The following is a 15,058-nucleotide window of genomic DNA, read 5'->3' on the forward strand; positions in this document are numbered from 1 at the left end:
CCCAAAAATATGAATCTAAAGGAACAAAGAGACTTATGGTCAATGTAGTCATCGTGTAGTGACTACAAAATAACCAAAATGTACAATTAAGAAACCAGATACAAATTACATTTTAAGTCTTGGGCTATTGTCTTCCACCACGTATGTAACATAAGTAAACACACCATGGCCCATTGGATATTTGGGTAAATCCTCTCCCTAGAGAAGCCTATCACCTTATAACTATTGGCCATAACGACCACTGTGACGGTCCCATACAGAGGATTTGCCCATGACATGACAACACCACCAGACATTGACCTTCCCCTGACCTCAATGCTCACTCTGTTTATTGCAGGTTACTCCGCTACCACCCGATCCACCCAAGGCGTCACCTTGCATGACCTTCCTAGGCCTCCTGAAGACACAGATCTCTTGGGTGAGTCTGATATTCACAGAATAGTAATTCTTCTTATTGGGGAGTGTAATTTGCTTTACATCCATAATCCTAACAAGAATCAGTCTGAGAACTTAGCAGAGGACAATGGTGATTGTGATGTTTGGTTACGGGATGATTTTCTTTTTTCTGTTTTGTGTTATTTTCTGTATTGTTCTTGTTGCTGAAGTTGTACTTAGATCCAGATGACATATTACTTGGATAGATAACATTTCTTTATAAGTCAGATACTTAGCAGCAGGTGTGAGATCAATCCTCCTACCGACTTACTGAGAATGAAAATGAAAAAATAACTATATTCCTACAGGTGACTCCAACTCCAGCTCCAGCTCCACCCAAAGAGAAAGAGGTGTCCTGGCTCCAGAGAAGCCTTAACTGGATTTATCAAGTAAGTGTCATTTTTCCTCAGTGTAGTATCATTTTTATTATTATACAGTAGCATTGTTATCAGGGGCGGACACACTGTACCATATATACTGCTGTATAGGAGATCTACAGGACATACTGGACCATATATACTGCTGTATAGGGGCTCTATAGGACATACTGTACCATATATACTGGCTGTATAGGAGATCTACAGGACATACTGGACCATATATACTGCTGTATAGGAGATCTACAGGACATACTGTACCATATATACTGCTGCATAGGGGCTCTATAGGACATACTGTACCATATATACTGGCTGTATAGGAGATCTACAGGACATACTGTACCATATATACTGCTGCATAGGGGCTCTATAGGACATACTGTACCTTATATACTGCTGTATAGGAGATCTACAGGACATACTGGACCATATATACTGCTGCAAAGGGGCTCTATGGGACATACTGTACCATATATACTGCTGTATCGGGGATCTACAGGACATGCTGTACCATATATACTACTGCATAGGGGCTCTATAGGGAATATTGTACCAAATATACTGCTGCATAGGAGATCTATAGGCCATATTGTACCATATATGCTGCAGCATAGGAGATCTGCAGGACATACTGCACTATATATGCTGCCTCACAGGGACTCTATAGGACATAGTGTACCATATATGCTGCTGCATAGTGTCTCTATAGGACATACTACACCATATATACAGCTGCATAGGGGCATTATAGAGCATACAGTACCATATATGCTGCCTAATATGGACTCTATAGGACATACTATACCATATATGCTGCCTCATAGGGACTCTATAGGGGATACTGTACCATATATGCTGCCTCATAGGTGCTCTACAGGACATACTGTACCATATATGCTGCTGCATAGTATATCTATAGGAATTATTGTACCATATATACTGCTGAATAGGGCTCTATAGGACATACTGTACCTTATATACTGCTGCATAGGGCTCTATAGGACATACTGTACCATATATGCTGCTGCATAGGGCTCTATAGGACATACTGTACCATATATGCTGCTGCATAGGGGCTCTATGGGGCATACTGTACCATATATGCTGCTGCATAGGGGCTCTATAGGGAATAATGTACTATATATGCTGCTGCATAGGGCTCTATGGGGCATACTGTATTACATGTGCAGCTGTACAGAGCGCTGTAAACAGGGGGCCCACCAGCATCTTAAATAGAAAATAACAGTGTTTCCTACTGACTACTAGATAATAATTGTTCAATTACAATCCATCAGTGAGATATATAAGAGCCGGTGATAGTTCAATCCTCCTACTGACTTACTGAGAGTGATAAAATAACTATAATGAAATGTATAAAATAACTACAAAGAAATGTATAAAATAACTATAATGAAATGTATAAAATAACTATAATGAAATGTATAAAATAACTATATTACTACAGGTGACTCCAACACCAGCTCCACCTGTAGAGGAAGAAGTGTCTTGGCTCCAGAAAAGCCTCATATGGATTCATGAAGTGAGTGCGACTTTTACCCTCTATAGTATCATTATTATTATTACTGTATTGTTATCAGGAGTGAATATACTGAACCATAGGAGCTCTGTAGGGACCATACTATACGGGACCATATATGCTGCATAGGGGCTCTATAGGACATACTGTAACATATATGTAGCTGCACTGGGGCTCTATAGGGAACACTGTACCATATAGGCAGCTGCACAATGGACCAGTAAACAGAGGGCCTGACCAGTGCTTCCCACTGCCTACTTTATGGCATATAAAGGATTGATAATGATTTCCATGGTTCATAATTACTGTTGTATTACAATCCACAAAATAAATTGGCGCACCATCCAAGAACATCAGAGCCTTAACTTGAAGCTCCTGGTACGTAAAGCAAAACCTCTATCAGGGCCCTGACCCTCCCATGTGCCATTCTGGTGTCTATGTATGGGCCAGAGAGCCCTTTTGGGAACCAGGTTCCATGGTCCTTGGTGCCACTGCTACCTCCGCACCCCACTATAGCTGCGCCCCTGAAGATCTTTCTAGAAAGAGGCTTTATGTCCATCACCTCACTCTTAACAAACTAGCTGTTACATAAAAGCCTTGCTGTCTCTGTCCGCCCCTGATTGTTATTAGTGGGCACAATCTCCTATGTGCCCACTCACCCCTCCCCCCACCTCTGCTGCCTGGGAAATCTGTTGTCAATCAAGCACACAGTAATATAGAGGGAAGGGCTGAAGTCTCCTCCTATAACCGTTTTTAATACTCCTCGTTTCTTTTTGTAATATAAATATAAGATTCATTCACTTGTATAAGGTCAATAATACTTTAATAACCGTTTCCTTATTTGTTGCAGAATCTGGAGTCCTATAATTTTGGGCCTCCCTATGACAGCTTATGGACCAAGCTCTTTCTATTCCTTGGATATTGGATGGCTGTCTTTCTTCTTGACGCCAGCCTTATCGAACCTCTCAGTTACATCATGGAGTGGTTTCAAGGAGCGGATGAATTCCCTGATATGGAGGGAATAGATCAGATCACGGATCCACTTTAAAACACGTGGAAGATGGAAAAATGGCGCAGGAGACAACAGGCAGCGGTAATATAACGGATTACATCCTGGAAACCTAACGTTGTTGAATAGTTTGATATATTGGGATTTTTTTTATAAATCTAATATCCATGTAATTTTGTTTTTTTTTACAGCCCGGCGTCATCTTCTATGCCTGTCATTTCCAAACACTATGGGCTAGTGGGCGAGAAAATAACACCTGAAACATGATGATGACACAACTAGGTCTCCCTCTGTTCCTTGCACACCCTTATCTCGGCAGAGGAGCTCGCTCGTTGAGTTCACCCCAAAGCTCATCTCTTGCCTATTGCCAACAATGTGTCAAGGATTTACAACATCTTTGTATTAACATGCGGCGCACAGAGGACCCAGGTGAAGACTTTATTTTACTAGTAGATACAATTTCCTGGTCTCTGTTATTTATCAATGTGGGGGAGGGGAGTTTATTTTTTGATTGTCTTCATCATTTTGTGCTGTCAACGTTTCATCATCACAGCAAATAGGAGGGAGATCCATAATTTTTAGAAGTTGAATTGCAGAGTGGGAAGGGGGTATAAATGACCTGACTGTTTCTATTGCTGTTGAAAAAAGTATTTTTTAAAAGAAGTTATCTGGTTTAGAAAACTCATTTTCAAGTTCTGGAATTCTGGGTCCATTGAGTGGGATCCCCTATTTTGGATCTTCATTTTTTAGCTAGAGCGGAGAACAACTACAAAGAGTATTTTCACTATGGAGGATCGGACACGTCCTTGTGCCGGGTTATATGGACGGACCATTGATTTCAATGGGCACTGTGTAATGCCTTATTTCTCCTGTGGTGGTGCTGCAGGGGGATTAAACACCTGCTGTCAGGTTACCTTAAAGATCACGACTGATTGCTGGGGATTCGAGCAGTCGAGCTCTCTGTAAGGGTATGTGCACACGATGAGAGGCTTTTACGTCTGAAAAGACAGACTGTTTTCAGGAGAAAACAGCTGCGTCGTTTCAGACGTAAAAGCTCCTCCCTCGCATTATGTGAGGCGTCTTTGACGTTCGTAAATCTTGAGCTGCTCTTCATTGACTTCAATGAAGAACGGCTTAAATTACGTTGCAAAAAGTGTCCTGCACTTCTTTGCCGAGGCAGTCAATTTACGCGTCGTCGTTTGACAGCTGTCAAACGACGACGCGTAAATGTCAGGTTGTCTGCACAGTACGTCGGCAAACCCATTGAAATGAATGGGCAGATGTTTGCCGACGTATTGTAGCCCTATTTTCAGACGTAAAACGAGGCATAATACGCCTCGTTTATGTCTGAAAATAGGTTGTGTGAACCCAGCCTAATAAGCTCATCATCGACAAACCCTTCTAAATGATAAAATACCTCAACCTCAATGTCCTTTATCTCTACTATACATAGTTATACTATATTCACATCACGCTTTAAATATATATGCCAGGAAATGCTCCAGACGTATATGTCAAACGTGTCCATGGCCTATCACGGGTTCAATGTATGCCTTTCGTCATATATTCGGGGACTACGTATATGTTGTCATTCCTTTTTGTACTGTGGTGAAATACGTAGCTGATCATGCTTTTTGATACAAAGGGATACTAAAAAAAAAAATATTTTTCTACAATGGGGGTCAGTGGGTGACATATGTAACTGCATGCTATAGGGATCTATATTACACATTCTGCCACTTATTTATTCACCACAAATCAGAATCAAGGCTTTAGTTTTCCAAATGATCATAAAATCTTCAATTTTCATTGTTTTGTTCAGAATGACTTATATTTTTGTTTTCTCCAACAGATATTATCATCGATACCGGCCTATCAGGCTTTTACAACATTTGCATAATTTCTGGTACCAAAAGTCAAGTTCCGTCCTGTGCGCTCAGAAAGATTAGGGAGAAGTTTTCTTATCCAGCTGGAACCGCTGTCATCACGTTACATCTAGTTTCATTAATAAATCATCATTCCGCCCAAATATTTCGCATTTGTTTTATACATAGTTGATAAGATTGAAAAAAGACACCGGTCCATCAAGTCCAACCTATAATCCTACCGTGTTGATCCAGAGGAAGATAAAAAACCCCATGAGGTTGATGCCAAATGCTTCATTTGGGGGAAAATTCCTCCCTGACTCTAAATATGGCAATCAGAATAAATCCCGGGATCAACGTCCCATCTCCAGAATCTAGGACTCATAACCTGTAATATTATATTTTTTAACCTCTTTACGTGCTGCGCCGCAACTGTACGTCCTGCAGAGGCTTGCTTTCCAAACCAGGACATACAAACATAAATGCGATCACCGCATTTAAGGGGTTTGTAGCACATCGGCAGCCCCCACTAAGTGATTGTGGGGGCTGCCGATGCTAGTCGTGGTAATCGGAGGCCAGACAATGACCTCTGGGTTGCCATGTACGGAAGCCCCGGAGGAGCAACCTCCGGCCGGTCCTCCGAGGCTTCCTGTCAGTGTGACTGTCACGTCACAATGACAGTTAGAACACATTACACTATGTAGGTAGTGTAATGTACTCTAGCAGCGATCAAAGCTATAATAAGAATTTCATTATAGATAAAAAATGAACACGTTAAAAAAAGTACACATATTTGGTATCGCCGCGTTCGTAACGACCCTAATACGCCTACAAACATCTGCCCATTGCTTTCAATGGGTTTTACGGTGTTCTGTTCCCATGAGCCTTAATTTTACGCGTCACTGTCAAAATAAGGCGCGTAAAATGACAGCTCGTCAAAAGAAGTGCATGTCACTTCTTGGGACGTTTTTGGAGGCGTTTTCCATTGACTCCATTGAAAAACAGCTCCAAAAACGGCCGTAATCATTGTCGCGAAAAACGTGAGTTGCTACAAAAACGTCTGAAAATCAGGAGCAGTTTTCGCCTGAAAACAGCTCCGTATTTTCAGACGTTTTTGGTCACTGCGTGTGAACATACCCTTAGGGAAAACAGCTCCAGATTTTCAGACGTTTTTTGAGCACCTCGCGTTTTTCGCAGGTTTTTTCGCGGTGTTTTTTACAGACGTTTTTGGAGCTGTTTTCAATAGAGTCTATGAAAAATGGCTCCAAAAACGTCCCAAGAAGTGTCCTGCACTTCTTTTAACCCCTTCCCTCTTTAGCCACTTTTGACCTTCCTGACCGAGCCTCATTTTTCAAATCTGACATGTGTCACTTTATGTGGTAATAACTCCGGAATGCTTTCACCTATCCAAGCGATTCTGAGATTGTTTTCTCGTGACACATTGGACTTTATGTTACTGGCAAAATTTGCTCGATATATTCAGTATTTAATTGTGAAAAACACCAAAATTTAGCGAAAAATTGCAAAAATTAGCATTTTTCTCAATTTAAATGTATCTGCTTGTAAGACAGGCAGTTATACCACCCAAAATTGTTTCTAATTAACGTCACCCATATGTCTACTTTAGATTGGCATCGTTTTTTGAACATCCTTTTATTTTTCTATGACCTCACAAGGCTTAGAACTTTAGCAGCAATTTCTCACATTTTCAAGAAAATTTCAAAAGGCCATTTTTACAGGGGCCAGTTCAGTTGTGAAGTGGCTTTGAGGGCCTTATATATTAGAAACCCCCAAAAAGTCACCCCATTTTAAAAACTTCACCCCTCAAAGTATTCAAAACAGCATTTAGAAATTGTCTTAACCCTTTACACATGTCACAGGAATTAAAGCAATGTAGAGGTGAATTTTACAAATTTCATATTTTTTTGCAGAAATAAATTTTTAGTACAATTTTTTTTATAACACAGAAGGTTTTACCAGAGAAATGCAACTCAATATTTGTTGCCCAGTTTCTGCAGTTTTAGGAAATATCCCACATGTGGCCGTAGCGTGCTACTGGAATGAAGCACCGGCCTCAGAAGCAAAGGAGCACCTAGTGGATTTTGGGGCCTTATTTTTGTTAGAATAAATTTTAGGCACCATCAGGTTTGAAGGGCTCTTGCGGTGCCAAAACAGTCAAAATCCCCCAAAAGTGACCCCATCTGGGAAACTACACACCTCAAGGAAATTATCTAGGGGTACAGTGAGCATTTTGACCGCACAGCTTTTTTACAGAAATTATTAGAAGTAGGCCGTGAAAATTAAAATCAACATTTCTTCAAAGAAAATGTAGGTTTAGCGATTTTTTTTCTCATTTTCACAAAGACTAAAGGAGAAAAAGCACCGTAAAATTTGTAAAGCAATTTCTCCCGAGTAAAACAATACCTCACATGTGGTAATAACCGGTTGTTTGGAGACACGGCGAGGCTGAGAAGGGAAAGAGCGCTATTTGGCTTTTGGAGCTCAAGTTTAGCAGGAATGGTTTGTGGAGGCCATGTCACATTTACAAAGCCCCTGAGGGGACAAAACAGTGGAAACCCCCCACAAGTGACCCCATTTCGGAAACTACGCCCATTGAGGAAATTATCTAGGGGTATAGTGAGCGTTTTGACCCAACAGGTTTTTTGCATAAATTATTGGAAATAGGCCCTGAAAATGACAATCTAAATTTTTTCAAAGAAAATGTAGGTTTAGCTAATTTTTTCTCATTTCCACAAGGACTGAAGGAGAAAAAGCACCATAAAATTTGTAAACCAATCTCTCCCGAGTAAAACAATGCCCCACATGTGGTAATAAACGGTTGTTTGGAGACACGGCAGGGCTGAGAAGGGAAAGAGCGCTATTTGGCTTTTGGAGCTCAAGTTTTGCAGGAATGGTTTGCGGAGGCCAGGTCACATTTACGAAGTCCCTGAGGAGACAAAACAGTGGAAACCCCCCACAAGTGACCCCATTTTGGAGACTACACCCATTGAGGAAATTATCTAGGGGTATAGTGAGCTCTTTGACCCCACAGGTTTTTTGCAGAAATTATTGGAAGTAGGCCCTGAAAATAAAAATCAACATTTTTTCAAAGAAAATGTAGGTTTAGCTTATTTTTACTCATTTCCACAAGGACTGAAGGAGAAAAAGCACCACAAAATTTGTAAAGCAATTTCTCCCGAGTAAAACAATACCCCACATGTGGTAATAACCGGTTGTTTGGAGACACGGCGAGGCTGAGAAGGGAAAGAGCGCTATTTGGCTTTTGGAGCTCAAGTTTAGCAGGAATGGTTTGTGGAGGCCATGTCACATTTGCAAAGCCCCTGAGGGGACAAAACAGTGGAAACCCCCCACAAGTGACCCCATTTCGGAAACTACGCCCATTGAGGAAATTATCTAGGGGTATAGTGAGCGTTTTGACCCAACAGGTTTTTTGCATAAATTATTGGAAATAGGCCCTGAAAATGACAATCTAAATTTTTTCAAAGAAAATGTAGGTTTAGCTAATTTTTTCTCATTTCCACAAGGACTGAAGGAGAAAAAGCACCGTAAAATTTGTAAACCAATCTCTCCCGAGTAAAACAATGCCCCACATGTGGTAATAAACGGTTGTTTGGAGACACGGCAGGGCTGAGAAGGGAAAGAGCGCTATTTGGCTTTTGGAGCTCAAGTTTAGCAGGAATGGTTTGTGGAGGCCATGTCACATTTACAAAGCCCCTGAGGGGACAAAACAGTGGAAACCCCCCACAAGTGACCCCATTTCGGAAACTACGCCCATTGAGGAAATTATCTAGGAGTATAGTGAGCGTTTTGACCCAACAGGTTTTTTGCATAAATTATTGGAAATAGGCCCTGAAAATGACAATCTAAATTTTTTCAAAGAAAATGTAGGTTTAGCTAATTTTTTCTCATTTCCACAAGGACTGAAGGAGAAAAAGCACCGTAAAATTTGTAAACCAATCTCTCCCGAGTAAAACAATGCCCCACATGTGGTAATAAACGGTTGTTTGGAGACACGGCAGGGCTGAGAAGGGAAAGAGCGCTATTTGGCTTTTGGAGCTCAAGTTTTGCAGGAATGGTTTGCGGAGGCCAGGTCACATTTACGAAGTCCCTGAGGAGACAAAACAGTGGAAACCCCCCACAAGTGACCCCATTTTGGAGACTACACCCATTGAGGAAATTATCTAGGGGTATAGTGAGCTCTTTGACCCCACAGGTTTTTTGCAGAAATTATTGGAAGTAGGCCCTGAAAATAAAAATCAACATTTTTTCAAAGAAAATGTAGGTTTAGCTTATTTTTACTCATTTCCACAAGGACTGAAGGAGAAAAAGCACCACAAAATTTGTAAAGCAATTTCTCCCGAGTAAAACAATGCCCCACATGTGGTAATAAACGGCTGTTTGGAGACACGGCTTGGCTTAGAAGGGAAAGAACGCTATTTGGCTTTTGGAGATCACATTGAGCAGGAATGGTTTGCGGCGGCCATGTCACATTTGCAAAGCCCCTGAGGGGAAAAAACAATGAAAACGACCAAAAAGTGACACCATTTAGGAAACTACACCTCTTGAGGAATTCATCTAGGGGCGTAGTGAGCATTTTGACCCCACAGATGTTTCATAGAATTTATTAGAATTGGGCAGTGAAAATAAAAACAATCCTTTTTCTTCAATAAGACGTAGCTTTAGCGCAAATTTTTTCATTTTCGCAACAAATAAAGGAAAAAAAGAACCCAACATTTGTAAAGCAATTTCTACCGAGTACGGCAATACCCCATATGTGGTCATAAACTGCTGTTTGGGCACACGGCAGGGCTCAGAAGGGAAGGACCGCCATTCGGAGTGCAGATGTTTCTGGATTGGTTTCTGGGCGCCTGTGGGCCCAAAACAGTGGAAACCCCCCAGAAGTGACCCCATTTTGGAAACTACACCCCTCAATGCTTTTACCTACCGGTGTAGTGAGCATGTTAACCCTGCAGGTGTTTTGTAGAAATTAGTGTGAACTCGATGTTGCAGAGTGAAAATGGGATTTTTTCCACAGATATGTGGACAATATGTGGTGCCCAGCTTGTGCCACCAAAACGAGACAGCTCTCTAATTATTATGCTGGGTTTCCTGGTTTTAGAAACACCCTACATGTGGCCCTAATCTCTTGCCTGGACAGTCGACCAGGCTCAGGAGTGAAAGGGTACCATGTAAAATTGAGGCCTAATTTGGCGATTTACAAAGTATTGGTTCACAACTGCAGAGGCTCAGATGTGAAATAATAAAAATAAACCCCTGGGAAGTGACCCCACTATGGAAACTGCACCCCTCAAGGCATTTATTAAGGGGTGTAGTGAGCATTTTCACCCCACAGATCTTTTCCATAAATGAATGCGCTGTGGATGGTGCAAATTAAAAATTTATATTTTTCCCTAGATATGCCATTCAGTGGCAAATATGTCGTGCCAAGCTTATGCCACTGGAGACACACACCCCAAAAATTGCTAAAAGGGTTCTCCCGAGTATGACGATGCCATATATGTGGAAGGAAACTGCTGTTTGGGCACGCTGTAGGGTTCAGATGGGAGGAAATGCCATTTGGCTTTTGGAGCGTGGATTTTGCTTGGTAGTAGTTTTGTTTGGAGTCTTACTGGTGTTTCCGTTTATAATGTAGGGCATATGTAAGCCGGGCGGAGTATATAAGGGGCATAGTCAGGTGGTATAATAACGGGGTAAAAAAAAACAATAAAATAATCCATAGATGTGTGTTACGCTGTGAAGCAATCCTTTCCGCACAGGCCGGTGTCGCACTGATAAATGGTGTCATTTCTTATCCCCCTTTTGGTCCACACTCCGCGCCTTTGTAGTTTGGGGAATTTTGCTGGGAAGTCTTGTCCTGGTATAATACGGGCACCGTCGCTTCCAGCGGATATGTTTGGGCCCTCCCCTTCCTGGTTCCCTAATTTTAGGTCCTTGAAAAATCGCCTCTTCAAACAGAAGAAATGTTCCCCTCGGGCACAACTGCATATTTTTTTATTTCCTGACTTATTGGAGCCATAACTAATTTTATTTTTCATAGACGTAGCGGTATGAGGGCTGGTTTGTTGCGGGACGAGCTGTAGTTATTATTGGTACCATTTTGGGGTACATGCGACTTTTTGATCACCTTTTATCCTATTTTTTGGGATGCCAGGTAAACAAAAAAACGCAATTCTGGCACAGCTTTTTTCGTTTTTTTTTTTATACAGCGTTCACCATGCGTTATAAACTACATGTTAACTTTATTCTGCGGGTCAGTACGATTCCGGCGATACCTGATTTATAGAACTTTTTCATGTTTTACAACTTTTTGCACAATAAAATTACTTTTGTAAAAAGAATGTATTTTTTCTGTCGCCAAGTTGTGAGAACCATAACTTTTTAATTTTTTTGTTGACGGAGGTGTATGAGGGCTTGTTTTTTGCGGGACGAGCTATAGTTTTTATAGGTACCATTTTTGGATACGTGCGACTTTTTGATCACTTTTTATTCTAATATTTGTAGGGCAAAGTGACCAAAAAACAGAAACTCTGGTAACGTTTTTTACGGTTTTTTTTTACGCTGTTCACCGCGTGCAATAAATAATATAATATTTTGATACCTCCGGTCGTTACGGTCGTGGCGATACCAAACACATATGGTGTATTATTATTTTTCAATAATAAAGGACTTGATAAGAGTAAAAGGGGGATTGTGTTTTATTTGATTACTTGAAACTTTTACTGTTTTCAAACTTTTATTTTGTGCACTTTTTTTTACACTTTTTTATACTTTTTTTACACTTTTTCTCAAGTCCCACTAGGAGACTTGAAGTTCCAACGGTCAGATTTTTTTTTTTCTAATACATTGCACTACCTATGTAGTGCAATGTATTAGATCTGTCAGTCATTCACTGACAGCAAGCCGATTAGGCTTCGCCTCCCGGCGGGCCCTAAATCGGCTTCCGTAATGGTAGAGCAGGAGACCATTGTGTCTCCTGTGGCCATAACAGCAGTCGCCAGTCCCGATTGCCTGTCAGGGCTGGCGATCTGCTAGTAACCGCTACGATGCAGCAATCGCTTTCGATTGCTGCATCGAAGGGGTTAATGGCAGGGATCGGAGCTAGCTCCGGTTCCTGCCGTTACAGGTGGATGTCAGCTGTACAGTACAGCTGAATTCCACCGCTGATGACGCCGGATCAGCTCCTGACCCGGCGCCATCTTGCCGACAGCTACGGAAGACGATCAGGCTCCGCCGCCGGGCGGATCTTGACCGGCTTCGGTGCTAGGCAGACCGGGAGGCCAGTATTAGGCCTCCGGTTGCCATTGCAGCCACCGGAACCCCGGCAATTTGATTACTGGGGTTCCGATGAGCTGCAAACACCTTAAGTGCAGCGATCGCGTTTGAGCGCTGCACTTAAGGGGTTAATGGCGGGGATCGAAGCTAATTTCGGTCCCCGCCGTTACAGCCGGATGTCAGCTGTAAGATACAGCTGAGATCCGGTGATGATGGGACCGGCTCAGCTTCTGAGCCGGTCCCAAACATTTGGCGTACATGTACGGCAAGATGCGGGAAGTCAGTACTTTCCATGACGTACATGTACGGCAAATGTCGGGAAGGGGTTAAAGAGCCGTCATTTTACGCGCTGTATTTTGACAGCAACGCGTAAAATTAAGGCTCGTGACAACAGAATACCGTAAAAAATTTCAGACGCTTTTGCAAGTACTCGCGTTTTTCGCTGCGTCAATTACGGACGTAATTGGAGCTGTTTTTCAATGGAGTCAATGAAAAACAGCTCCAAAAACGGCCCCAGAAGTGACATGCACTTCTTTGACGCGGGCGTCTTTTTACGCGCCGTCTTTTGACAGCAACGCGTAAAATTACACCTCGTCTGATCAGAACATTGTAAAACCCATTGCAAGCAATAGACAGATGTTTGCAGGCGTAATGGAGCCGTCTTTTCTTTTTTTTTAATTCTTTTATTTTCCGTTTTTCAATACACAAATATAATGGTGCAGACATAAACAGCACTGACATCGGCCCACAGGCCAGCATATGGAATTACAAGGAGTGCAAAGTACACAAAGAATAACAACGTACAATTGTAATCAATATTGATAGAGAAACTCTTGTATGCACCCTGAATCCGCAGCCAGGCATAATAACCCGTAAGAGAACAGGAAAGAACTAAGGAGAAACAAAAGAGAAGAGGGGACAGAAAGGAAAAGGGAAGGAGAGAGAACTGACATGACGTAATGGGCCTAGGGATTATGCTCAAGAGTCTATGATGGTCCTGTACTCCACAGAAGATTGAAACCGAATCCAAACACGCCATGTTTTAAAAAAGTTGGCGTTGGATCTTCTCATTGATGCCGTGAGGCCCTCCATTCTCATAATCCCCAGGATTTTGCTGAACCACATGCCCACCGATGGAGGGCAAGTTTGTCTCCACAGCGCGGGGACGCACGGTCTAGCTGCATTCACCATGTGGCGAACCACTGAGCGTCGATATGTGGATAATGGCACATCACACAAATGGAGCAGGAAAAAGCCCAGAGATCTCGGAAGGAGGAATTCCGTGCATTTCGGGGAAATTCGCAACACCTCAGACCAGAAATCAGTTAAGAGCGGGCAATCCCAAAAAATGTGCAGAATTGTACCCACATGGTCACCACATCTCCAACACAACGGCAAGACCGCAGGTATCATCGCATGCAATCTGGAAGGCACTTTATACCATCTCGACAGGACCTTAAACCCCGCCTCCTGAAACCTGCTAGCCATAGAGGATTTATGCGTCATAGTGAACAAGCGATCCTTATGCTCCGTAGTGAATGTGAGACCCAAGTCCCTCTCCCAGCTTAACAAGTAGGCAGGAGTGGACAAATTGGATGGAGAGATCAGGAGAGCATAAAGTCTGGACAACGAGTGACACACCGTGCCCGTGCCCGTGCAAAGGAGTTCGAAAGGGGAACTATCTCGTGAGTATGCCAATGAGTTAGTTAGGGACGCGAGGAAGGGTCTCAACTGGGTGACCTGCCATGTAGTAAATGGGACAGGATCATACAAGGATTCCAACTGTGCGCTAGTCATCCACGTCTCATCCTGCATAAAGTGTGCGGGCACGTCCCTTACCTGCCTTCAACCAGAGCTGAAAGGGCCCCCCTTCCCTCCCCAGTGGGAATGCAGGATTGCCCAAGATAGGAAACAAAGGAGAGGGAGACGGAGAAATATCTTTCCGGGGAAAGAGCCGTGACGCAACCGCCAGGGTGGGCCTGATAGTCGGGTGCGTCCGCACCGACAGGAGAACGTGGTTGCCCGACCAAGGTAAGGCCTGCAAAGGAACTTCAAGAAAGGCCTGCTCCATGGACACTGTAATGTCCGTGGCTGCGGGCTGTCAGCTCCAGCCTCCCGCTGACAGCCGCAGCCACGAGTCGGCAAGCGCTGGCCCCAGCCTCCTCCTCAGGAGACGCCAGCGCTTGCATCCACTCACCTCCGCCGGAGCCCACAGGGTGCGCGCACCGGACATCTTGAACGACCTTTGACCCGTGAGTACCCTGGGCTATAAGAGGGGTCCAGCCCCCTAGTTCGATGCCTGAGCGTTGTTAGTTTTCCCAGTCTGTCTTGCAAATGGTCCCTTAGTGTTTCCCGTTCCTGTTGTTACCCGTACCTTGTTCCCCGTTCCTGTTTCCTGTGCTTTGCCCTAGTATCAAGTCATGCCACGTCCTGTGTCATCTGCCACGTCCAGAGGAATCTGCCATGTCCTGTGTCATCTGCCACGTCCAGAGGAATCTGCCACGTCCTGTGTCATCTG

General features: G+C 43.1%; 1 long non-coding RNA gene across 1 annotated transcript; it reads left to right on the plus strand.

Moving 5' to 3' along the window:
* The first annotated feature begins 336 nt into the window (after positions 1 to 336).
* LOC142689497 (uncharacterized) lies at positions 337 to 2,355 on the plus strand. The gene is made up of 3 exons (XR_012858365.1): positions 337 to 418; positions 744 to 824; positions 2,281 to 2,355. It is a non-coding gene; the product is annotated as an uncharacterized LOC142689497 (long non-coding RNA).
* The last annotated feature ends 12,703 nt before the right edge of the window (positions 2,356 to 15,058 follow it).

This window comes from Rhinoderma darwinii, assembly GCF_050947455.1.
Source record: "Rhinoderma darwinii isolate aRhiDar2 chromosome 5 unlocalized genomic scaffold, aRhiDar2.hap1 SUPER_5_unloc_30, whole genome shotgun sequence".
NCBI classification, from domain to species: Eukaryota; Metazoa; Chordata; class Amphibia; order Anura; family Rhinodermatidae; genus Rhinoderma; species Rhinoderma darwinii.